Source organism: Typopeltis vanoorti, unplaced genomic scaffold (genome assembly GCF_054136105.1).
Source record: "Typopeltis vanoorti isolate ZY-2024b unplaced genomic scaffold, IOZ_Tvanoo_1.0 HiC_scaffold_1687, whole genome shotgun sequence".
Taxonomy (NCBI): Eukaryota; Metazoa; Arthropoda; class Arachnida; order Uropygi; family Thelyphonidae; genus Typopeltis; species Typopeltis vanoorti.
The window spans coordinates 1-11,569 of record NW_028327999.1 but is presented as its reverse complement, the minus strand read 5'-3'; the positions used below and the strand labels follow the sequence as shown (position 1 = coordinate 11,569).

General features: G+C 31.5%; 1 pseudogene across 1 annotated transcript; it reads right to left on the bottom strand.

Annotated features, from left to right (window-relative positions):
* Positions 1–430: 430 nt before the first annotated feature.
* Positions 431–3,860, bottom strand: LOC150092210 (intracellular coagulation inhibitor 1 pseudogene; annotated as a pseudogene). Its single transcript, XR_016550606.1, has 2 exons — positions 3,629–3,860; positions 431–1,953 (listed from the first exon to the last, which is right to left on the bottom strand). The product of XR_016550606.1 is annotated as an intracellular coagulation inhibitor 1 pseudogene (transcript).
* Between the last annotated feature and the right edge of the window lie 7,709 nt (positions 3,861–11,569).

The following is an 11,569-nucleotide window of genomic DNA, read 5'->3' as shown; positions in this document are numbered from 1 at the left end:
CCATTACCATCCATGGTACCCATTTTAGACGCCTCGCGACATGCATGGGCTGCATTGGAGCTATTCTCACTGCGGCCACCACACGGGGAATATCGAACTAACGACTTTTCTTTGATGTATACAATACAAACAAAACACATCATAATTTTATTAAAGTGTGTAAATATATATATACAGTATTTTTAGTAAAATAAAAAATACAGCCATTTAAAAAATTATTTTGGTTTAAATCATATATATAATTGTAAAATCATATAATTTAGTTTTCATAACAATATTTAGGTGGCAAAAAAATTTAAGCATTGTTTTTTTTTTTTTTTTTAATTGTTTTTTTTCAAGTCTATATTGGGCATTTTGTAGCGATAAAGGAAAATACCAGTTGCAATAAAATATTATAATTTACATAAATTTCAGTATATAAAGAGGGATCTTTCAGTACATGATCTCGTATTTATTCTTGTTTCATTGAAAATATTCCTAATTTGGCCTAGCAAAGTTCTATAATGTTTGTACAGTATAATTAAACAGATTGTCAGTTATTAAGCTGTAATTTCTTTATGCCACATTTTTACAAAGGATTACTATAGCATATTTCGTAATTCTTAATTATTTAACAAATTTATTAAAATAGAGTAGAAAACGTTTTGTTTTTATATTATATTTTTACTTAATGATAAATACACCTCTCAGTATACATGTTAAAATTTTTACAAATTATTAGGGATAACATTTTCATTACAGTGGTATCCTACAGTTCGTTGACTCTTCCACAGAAGAGAATCATACCATTCCTCTTGTCAAGAATATGAAATAAGAATGGATGATTGGCAATGAATACCGGAGCAAAGCTATTAGAAGAATAGGGAATAAGATCAATTTTTGTGACTGCAGCAGCTTCACTCCCTTCTTCGTTCACTTCAATGAATGCTTTATGGAAAACAGATGAAACCAAAAGGTTATTACCAATCCCGCTAAGATCTGCACTGGTATCGAATACACTTGTCATCTGCATATCCTTCAGGACTCCTTTCAGTTCCTTTGAGTAATCAAATTTGAATTTAGGAATAACGATATTTTCTAATTTTACTTGGTTCAGACTGTTGTTGATCTTACTTAGAAGCATATCGGACAGTGAATTTTCCAGTGTCTGCAGACCATCGATTGCCCCCGGCAGCAAAATCCTCATCACAATATCTTCACCTTTGTAAGGCAGCTCTAATACTCTCAAGTTATGTTCTCGAATGAAGGCATAAGGGAATTCCTCCTTGTCCATAGACATCATGGATACTTCCTTTACGGAAGACTCTAAACCGTTGTTGTAAAATGGACCCTGGCGAGTGTTTCTGGGATCAAATTTTGTCTTCCAAGTGCCTTTAAAATACACTGCGTTCAGGAGAATGGCGACTACCCTTGGATCCAGCGATTCTACAATCTTATCAATTTTCTGATTTGTGTTTTCTGAAACCCATCTATTAATTTCACCTACTGCCTGATTCCCATTAAAATCCATATTGCTAGCACGTGCTTTGAAATAATTTTTCAGTCCATCCACATATTCTGGATTAATGCCAAAATCCTCCTGAAGGAAGATACCATTGGCCACTTTTAGAATGTATTCGTTAGATGATGAATCTATAATTTCCAGCAGCTGCTGATAACCCTTGAGAATGTTGTCAGTTGTAAGACCAACCGCATTGTAACCCATCGTCTGTCTGATTTCGTCTGCTGTGCGCCCTCTAGCGCCGTATAACAACATAGCGATGGCTGTAGACAAACTGAACGGTGAATAGAACAAGTTTCCTTTTTCTGCTGAGAGTTTCTGATGTAAACCGAGAGCAAAGTTGTTGCTTGCTAGTGCCACCTGACTGTTGAGTTGCGAATCTGGTACAGGCACGCCTGTGACATATGTTACAAAAAGACAGATTCCAAATAGCACTTTTACGAAACCCATGGCTGGAAAATAGAAGGTGAAAACAGTTATTTTAATGTACCAATTAATATTTTATTAATGATAGCAATTACAAAAAAAAAAAAAAAGAGAGAAAGAAATAGGTCGTTTTCCATGATATGGTCTATTCATATTGGGCAACACAAATTTCAAAAAATATTTTCGTTTCTAAATATGATAATGATTAAAGAAAAATAGTACATTAATTTTCGTTAGAACGTAGATTTTGTAAGAATCAACACCCGTTTCTTATCTAGATTCCAGAAGACTTTATCTTCTAAAAGTTATGTAAGATGTTATAATAACGACTACTCATTTTAGCTGAAGAGTCCCGGGTTCGAGTCAAGTCTAAGGACTCGAAAAACCATTATTTTATTTTTAGGTAAATATTAATTAGTCAATCGCATTAGGAGTAGGCATTTATTTTCTTACCGGAGATTCTTTATTTTGAAAAATCAACCAGGCCAAAAGAAAACACTAGTTTAGTGGACATCATATATTGACCTCGTAAACCCAATTCATGAGAAACAAAACTTTCCCGATGTAATGTCATGAAATAGGTAAAGTATTACCCGTTCTTGTCCTATATGTTCGGCGTCACTGGTAGAAGAATATAATATAATAACATTTTAAGAACATTTTGAATTCGTCATGAAATTTATTATGCTAAACAGTTATTCTAACCACTGCAGTAATGTATGCAGCAATAAATAAATATCACTATTTGTGTCATTGTAAAGGGATTTAAATATGTGCAGTTAATTAATATTTTAAGCTATTATATTATATATATATATAATTACTACAGCAACTATGTATGCAATTCATTAGAGACAAAAAAAAAATTCTGTATAATCCTTATTATAAATACTGTAAACATTATTATTGTAACTTATACTGAGACATAATAAAATATTTAAAAAAATTATTATTATTATTATTATTATTAGCAATAGTAAAGTAGTTAATGATCAGACTCCAGTTTTTGTTATACTGATTCTAGTCATACTGTATATATAAGAATGTTAAAATACAAACAACAATACGGTATTACTTTATTTATTCATAAAATTACAGTAATTATAATTATATTTCTCTTCAACTATTCACATTTAACTATCTGCTAAACAATAATAAAAACGTAGATGCACAGAATAAATAGAAGAGTAATTTAAGAGATTATTCATAAAAACTGTTGTTTTAAGTATACTCATCCTATCTCTGGAAAATTCTGCTACTTTTTTTTTTTTCATGCATCAGTTATTTCCTACTAATGCTATGAAAGCCCAGGAACTAGTTTGTTTCAACCTGTGTTGCAATATCTCCTTTTTTTTTTTTTTTTAAGTATAAAACAGAGTCTGAAATAGTTATACACAAGAGGGCGCTAGATTCAAATTCCGGCATACCGTATTTAATAAATAATTTTAATCCCAAAAGATCGTACGAAATGTTTCTTTTTCTTAAATTTCATTTCAATTTTATTTTAAAAGTGCATAAACACTAAATTTATTACTTTTTGCTTTTTATAAATGTAGTTTTCTTTAAAGTGAAGAGTTTAATTTTCAGTAAAGAACTTCCGTATGCATCTGTTACCGCAAACATATCGAATGTTGTGCGTGCATTTGTAGATCGATAAAATAATAAATATCTGAAATTCAAACACTGAATTAAGGTACTTACCTGCAAGGTAAAAAACACTAAAAATCAGAACGATTTTAAGTAACTATTATGGAGGAGATAATAATAATGATAGTAAACAGATGTCTGTTAGCATGCCAGCTATCCACTTATCTGAATTGCCAGACAGAATGTATATATATGTATACACATATATATATGAGATTATCCTTACGTAGTTAAGCGCAACAACTGCGAATGATTAAAAAAGTGACATGCGCAGTACCTTATGAAAAAACAGGATTGGATTGCGATAGTCGTCTTTATCTAATGACTCACACTTTTGCCTAGATGCATGCATTCATTTAGATCTAAGAACGTGTAACGTATGCTGACGACATACGTTTCTAAACAAACATGTTTCTCTTTAACACCCTACTGTTTATGTTCGAAATTGAAACCTTGGCTTCAATTACACTTCAGAACGACACGTGCACGCGTCGTATGAAATAGGCATGCGCATATTTATTATTACTTTTCCTATGCTGTTTTTTAGCAACACACACACACACACCGACATTTCTTTCTATAAATATATTACAAATAAAACGAAATATCTGGTTCAGTTTGGGTCCTTCTTTTATAAGTCAAAAATAAATACCTTTATATAATATTAGAAAACGCAGTCTAATTACAGTTTGTTAATAATAGTATGGCCTATTCAAATGAAAAATAGTTTTCACATTTTGTGGAGCTATATTATTGTCTAAATACGGGTAAAATTTCAGAAATTGAAATTATATTACTGCATTTTACTTTTATTTATTTATATATATATCTCATATTACCAGAAGAAAATATATATTATTGTCTAAATACGGGTAAAATTTCAGAAATTGAAATTATATTACTGCATTTTATTTTTATTTATTTATATATATCTCACATTACAAGAAAATATGTCACATATAATATATATATATATGGCGCGTATGTAGATACAAACACTGAGTGAAGCAAGAATGCTTTTCATATTCCCCATCATCTGTAGAGGAAAATGTATGGATAGAGTGTTATTGAGCTATAGGCACTGGTCATGGCGGGGTAACGGCAATAGCCGAGCTTTACTAATAGTAATATTAATTTAATAGTAATTTACTAATATTACCCTTTGGTTATAGCATTACTATTCTTGTTGATTGGAATACCAGTAATGCTGTAGCAGAGCCTACGCAGATGTTTGTTGATTGGAATACCAGTAATACTGTAGCATTTCTGGTATTCCAATCAACAAACGTTTGCGCTAATTGTATATATATCATATACAAATAGACAAAAGGTATTTGATTTTATTAATAAAATTCTCTGGAAAAAGAAAGATAGAAAGTTGTTTTTACAATAGATATATTAGACCTTAAAGATACCATGAAATTTTATATTTGGTTTTTCAACCAAGAAATTTTAAACCAAGTATAAAATTTCTTCGATCTTTATTCACCCAAGGTAAAAAACTTGGGTGTATCATTTTAATCTTGGTTTTAATCCTTTTTTCCAAGTAACCAAAACAAACGTTTTTTTTCTAATTTGTAATTCCTATCGCCGGGGTGCTGTGTCCTAGGAGCCTACGCAGATGTTTTACATAATCATAGCTTTCACACACACACACACACACACACACACACACACACACACACACACACACACACACACACACACACACACACACACACACACACACACACACACACACACACACACACACACACACACACACACACACACACACACACAAAGTTCAAAGGATGTTGTTGCTCAATTGAAAAAAAAAAAAAAACTGGTTTCATATTATAGTTTCTCAGAGAGTTGCCAAACAGGTGTTCCACTTTCCATGGCCGACCACCCCTTCGTATCGCCGGGGTGCTGTGTCCTAGGAGCCTACGCATAATTTTTACATAATCATAGCTTTCACTCAGTGGTTACATCAGAAGAGTTAGTCCTCCTTCTGCATATTTAATTTATGCTGATGACATTCACAATTGTGGCCATTAGTTTTAAAAATAAGATGAAATATTCTGAATCCTTTCCTGTTTACAGATATCAGAGATATAATCTAATTTTAAATTAATGATTTTAATCAAATAAAAAGTTTCACTCATTATTAATATAAATGATATACAAAACTTTCTTCAGTAAATTATTATAATTTTTTTCTTAATTTAAAATAATATAATATAAATGATATACAAAACTTTCTTCGGTAAATTATTAGAATTTTTTTCTTAATTTAAAATAATATTTATAGAACTGAAATGCAAACGATTTAAAATAATATAATATAAATGATATACAAAACTTTCTTCGGTAAATTATTAGAATTTTTTTCTTAATTTAAAATAATATTTATAGAACTGAAATGCAAACGATTTAAAATAATATAATATAAATGATATACAAAACTTTCTTCGGTAAATTATTAGAATTTTTTTCTTAATTTAAAATAATATTTATAGAACTCAAATGCAAAACGATTTGGAACAGATTGTGCATGATCACCAAAGTCACACCCAGTATTGCAATAATACCATAAAGTCGCTGCCTCAAATTAAACTACACTGTTTTATTTTTTCTATTTCCATTTTATCAAATTTTTATGGCATCAAGTGTCCTTAGAGGAGAACACTTCATGTGAAATGATTTCAACATTTTTCGTAAATAACAGATAAATTTCAATTTAAGGTGTAGGTATATTTTCTTAGTTACTGGAAGTTAGAAAGAAGAATAAAATAATTTTCTCTTAAATTTTAGAGGATAATTTAGTATTATATGAAAATGCATAGAAATATAAAAATATTATTGAAATAATTGAAAGATATAAAAACATCTTCCCTGTATATAGTATTGGTATACTGTAAAATATGGTAACAATCATTCCCTTAATACATTGAATTTCATAAAATTAGAAAAAAATATATATATAAATCTTTTTAGCCTAATAATCCTTGATTGCCCAAGTTAGACACTCCCTACAATTGACCTCCGAATTAAACATTACTACACTTGTATTGCTTTTTAAAATTAAGTTGATAAACAGTTCAAGAAATTCATAGCTCATCGCATTCAAGAAATGATTCCTGGAATTTGTGAGGAAATCCGGCCTTTTATATCTCTTTCCTTTCTTTTGTCTTATCTTTTTTAGCAGGCTCACATGTGACTTTTCTACTTAAATAAATTTCTACTTATACAAACCAGGTAGTAGGGTTATGTTTCAATAATTAATTAATGCAATACAAATAATGTTTTAATGGATCACTTAAAATTGGTCAATTTTTCTCTTTACAATACAAATTTAATACGAGTTATAGTCATTAATACAACATGGCGACAGTTGGTTGCTGCACTCTCGTCACCAAAACATTTTTAAATATTCTGACCAAAAACTGAACTAGTAGTGAGGCACAAGGATGCCGACTTAAATAAAACAATTTGGTATATTCCCTTTAGGGAATTAAAAAGCGTTAGATAATTTTTAAAATTATGTTAGAGTTTTTTCTTATAAATAATAAAATATTATATACATAAAATATATGTATTCTTATAAAATACATATATAAACTTGTGGATATATGTAATATATTTGCATATATCTATCCCACGATATATGTAATTATATTCAGATAATTTGAATTTGGGATTAGAGTTAATCTGTAATTGAGAGGCTACTTTTTGTATTAAATTATATTCAGGCATTTTGGTAATTTTACACTTAGGATTACTGTTTGAAAGAGAATATTTCTTAGCAATTCTAACGGTAAAGCATAAAGGAAAGAGTCATATCAAGAATAAATTATTTAGTGAGCAGGTGACGCTTACACAAGAAGTAAAAGGAGGCCAGTGTTGTCAGCACCTTACTATTCAATAACTCAGGTTTTTATTCCACATTCCAATGTACACGCTACAACTGAGAAATTGCCATCAGTGATGGCTGCAGTAATGTAGTCACCAGTCTTACTGGTATAGACGATGATAGCAGATAGTGCATCTGTTACCTTCTGACAGTTTGCACTAAGATGTTACATTAATCCGGTTGTAAATAAGCCTCCTATTCTTACTACCGTTGGAATATTCGACGTGAGTCTGATTTGTGAGAATCAGCGTTTTGTGGGGATAGTCAAGTATTAGTTCTATACTATCTGACTTACACATTCACTCTCATTACCCATAATGCAATAAACCAGGATTCCCAGGATTGTTTGAAGGAACGCCTGTTTCACATTTTGCAGATTCTTCATATCAAGGTAGTGGTTCCATAATTATATGTTCGGATCCTGGGTGCCTGTTATCAGTTCATCATTCTTGCAAGTACGTATCACAGCATCATTGTGAGATCTGCTATGTCACAAAAAACCAACCTGGATTATCATTTCAAGCTCTAAGAATATCCGATATGAGTAAGTGCGATTTCTTATCGGAATATTTGTTCTGACAACTTATATTGCAGATTAACACCTTCGTGTTAATCTGCAGTGTAGATCTGTTAGTTTGCAGATTAGCACACTTAATGTGTTACTGCAAACTGGTTTTAGAAAGAATCAGATATTTGTGATGTAGGAGCAACCCTGTTTCTGCACTAGATCGTATACAAGATCTAGGCTTCATGCTAAATAAAATTAGGAGTTTGAGTAGTGTTATTTGGGAATAGTGATCAGAGGGGGGGGGGTATACGGTTAGCAGAGTGAATGAGGTTGTAAGAGAAGAAAGTGTAGATGAACTAACTGTGACATTTGAAACGGATACCTTGCAAAGTAGTATAAATAAGACAGTATAGAATTAGACAGTAATATAAGAGGTTGCGGCGCGTAAAGTGCTAAGTGTAAGAAGTTAGTATATTGCCCAGATATAATCGTAGGGAGATGAGAAGAAGGGTGACTACGAATGCTACGATAGCAAGGATGCGTTGAAATTACGATGTTGTGTGCCTGGGAGTTGATCTGTAGTATATATTTGAGAGTAAGAGGGAGAGATATTCGCTTAGGATGGTTTGCATGTTAGCTACCTCGGTAGTGAGAAGCTGGGTAGATTGCTGTTGGGTGGAGGAGCGAGTTTTTTCTAGGCAGGGAAACGAGAACTAGATGGTCGGTTTCCGACAGTAGTCTGTCACGTATGGTGTGTGATGGGGTTGCAGGGATGGTCTCGATGGAAGATGTTAGAATTCAATCACAGGGATAAAACAGGGACCGCTTCTCTTAGACATCGTTCCTAGTGACTTGTTATTGGGAAGGATTCCACCAACGATGCTATCTACTTACAAGTATTAAAAGCTTGTAGAAGAAACAAGTACTTCAAATGGATGTCATACTCCCAAAATCTTCGTTCTGATACTTGCCTCAATAGCGATTTAAAAAGGAAGAAACTCCTGGTAAATTAGGGATTATTTACTTATATCCACTGAGAATCATTAGTTATTTGAACAGTCTTCGTGATAATTGTATTTGGCAGAAGGCTAGCCATTATTTGTTAAGTTTTAATTGTTGAATTGCTAATGCTATCAAATACTCAGTCTTTTCCTGAAATCTGTGATGATACATCAATGCCTATCACCCCCCCCCTCCCAAGGGTTCCAACAAACGGAGTTGGGTTAAGGATCCGTTCGCATCAGCATGTGAAGGAACTGTTGAACAAGAAGAGAGGTTAATGAATGCTTGAATGTGAATGGTTCAGGTTTTAAAAGTTGTTTGAATTCTCATCCATGCTAATAGTTGGTTACCGTGAATTCCAGAATATTACAACTGGCAATAACAACGGAGTGTTTGAGTATGTGGAGTTTGAGTATATATATATAATGTGAAATATGACGATCGTCATACCACACAGGACATACGAGTGACCTGGAAATAGCAGTTATTCAGCAGTAAGTGTGAAAAGGTATACACTCCTGAACAGAGCCAATCCAGGTTGTTTAACTTGCATCTCAACAAGAATTCATCCTAATGAGTAAAAGAATGACAAGATGATTCCACTATACATGGGTGGACCTAGAACTGATGCTACCAATTGTAGACCAAATTCTATCTCTGGAGTAGATATTATGGTATTAATAACCTCTCCAGTTATAGTTACTGCACAAAACAAGATAACACCATGATACAAAGTTTCAGTACTGAGTACTGCTTCTCTTCTGTTACAGTAAGTAAAATCAATTCATGTAACTTAATCATAATAACAATATAGTTTTTAATTAGGTTTTCAAACTTCATAATTTATACCATTTGCAATATATACATGTGCACATACAAATATATGTTTATATGCATTACGCTAATAATATTAATAACAAAGTGCAAGTTTCTTATTCAAATTCATTAGTGGTGTTTTTCTCTTTGGGAATTGTAATATTTACTTTAATGTCAACTATATTATATATTTGTGTTAATATAATATAATATAATATAATATAATATAATATAATATAATATAATATAATATAATATAATATAATATAATATAATATAATATAATATAATATAATATAATATAATATAATATAATATAATATAATATAATATAATATAATATAATATAATATAATATAATATAATCAATCACTGGTAATAAGTATTTTTTATACATTCTGATGTAAAATTAAACACACCTTTATATATCTTCTATTACAATAACTTATATTATAAGTTTTTACTAGCATAAGCCCGTCCTTAGGATAAGGACAGCATGTTTAGCTACATTGCTTAACATTCAACGGTATTTACAATAGGGTTTCGATTGGAAGTTTCAAACCTCTATCTATTATATTATGTATTATAAGCTAATTGTGTGTATGTATATCTAGTTTTAAACTTCATGTGTTGTTGTGTTTAGTCATAGCGCATGTGTACTTGTTAGAAAAAATAAAATGGTAATGTGGAAATACGAAGTGTGATTCAGAAATTCTCAGGAAAGCCTTGCCCAAACTGTCGACTTTAAACTTGGTATTATAATAACAGGTTCAAATACTTTTGAGCATTACGGTTATGAGTCAGACAACAGTCCTAATAGGAATAAAGATTTGCCAGAGTAAATAAATAAAATGAAACAAGAACTAGACATCCACCCGAAGCCTAGGTCGTGGTTTATTCATTTTCAGTTTTATTTGACTCATAACAGAACATTTTATGAGTTCAGGAGAATTTCCCTTTTAATAATGCTCAAATAATATTCTGTTGTGTAATAGTTCCTATTGCCTCACTATTATCATCATTATTACATTATTGTTATTTTTTTAACATTACTCATGTGCTGCCATCTAAGATTAGCTTTGTACACCAGCTACCATTCCCAGAGTGCATTGTGACATTTTATTTGTGCTACAAAACATCGTGTTCTGCTGATGCTGCAGTCAGAAAGACACTTGTCAACCACTAGTTCACAAATTGCTAAGAGAGAGAGAGAGAGAGAGAGGACACCACAAGTGACATCATGTAAAAAAAAACAAAATAAAACTGAGAAACAATCATAAATGTCCATCATTAATTTAAAAATATATATATATATATTAAAACAGATTTAATGACTTAAAAAAACCGAGATAACTTATAAAGATTTTAATGAGAATAATACAACTAGTTTCGGCTTATAACAGCCTTCCTCAGGTATTCATAAAGGAAACGAATAGTAATAAATATTGCAGTATCTAAACAAACTGGAAATTACAGGTAAACATTGCCACACATAATTGATAAATAAAAAACATCGTATTTTTTCGAGTTGTTCTAACAGGCGTGCCATTGTTTATTGCAAGTGTGCGTGCAGCCTCACATGAACGCCAATATTGAATAACTGCAGCATGGCTATCTGGGATGTTATAACTCAAATTGTTGTTTAATCCGCGATTCAGAACAGGTTTGAAGAACCCTGGCATTGGAATTCGGGCTTTGTTCGTGGAGTTGCTAACTGTAGTCAAGCCCTGGATAACAAGGGTAGCCAATGGTAGGCCGTATGTATGGCAGCAGG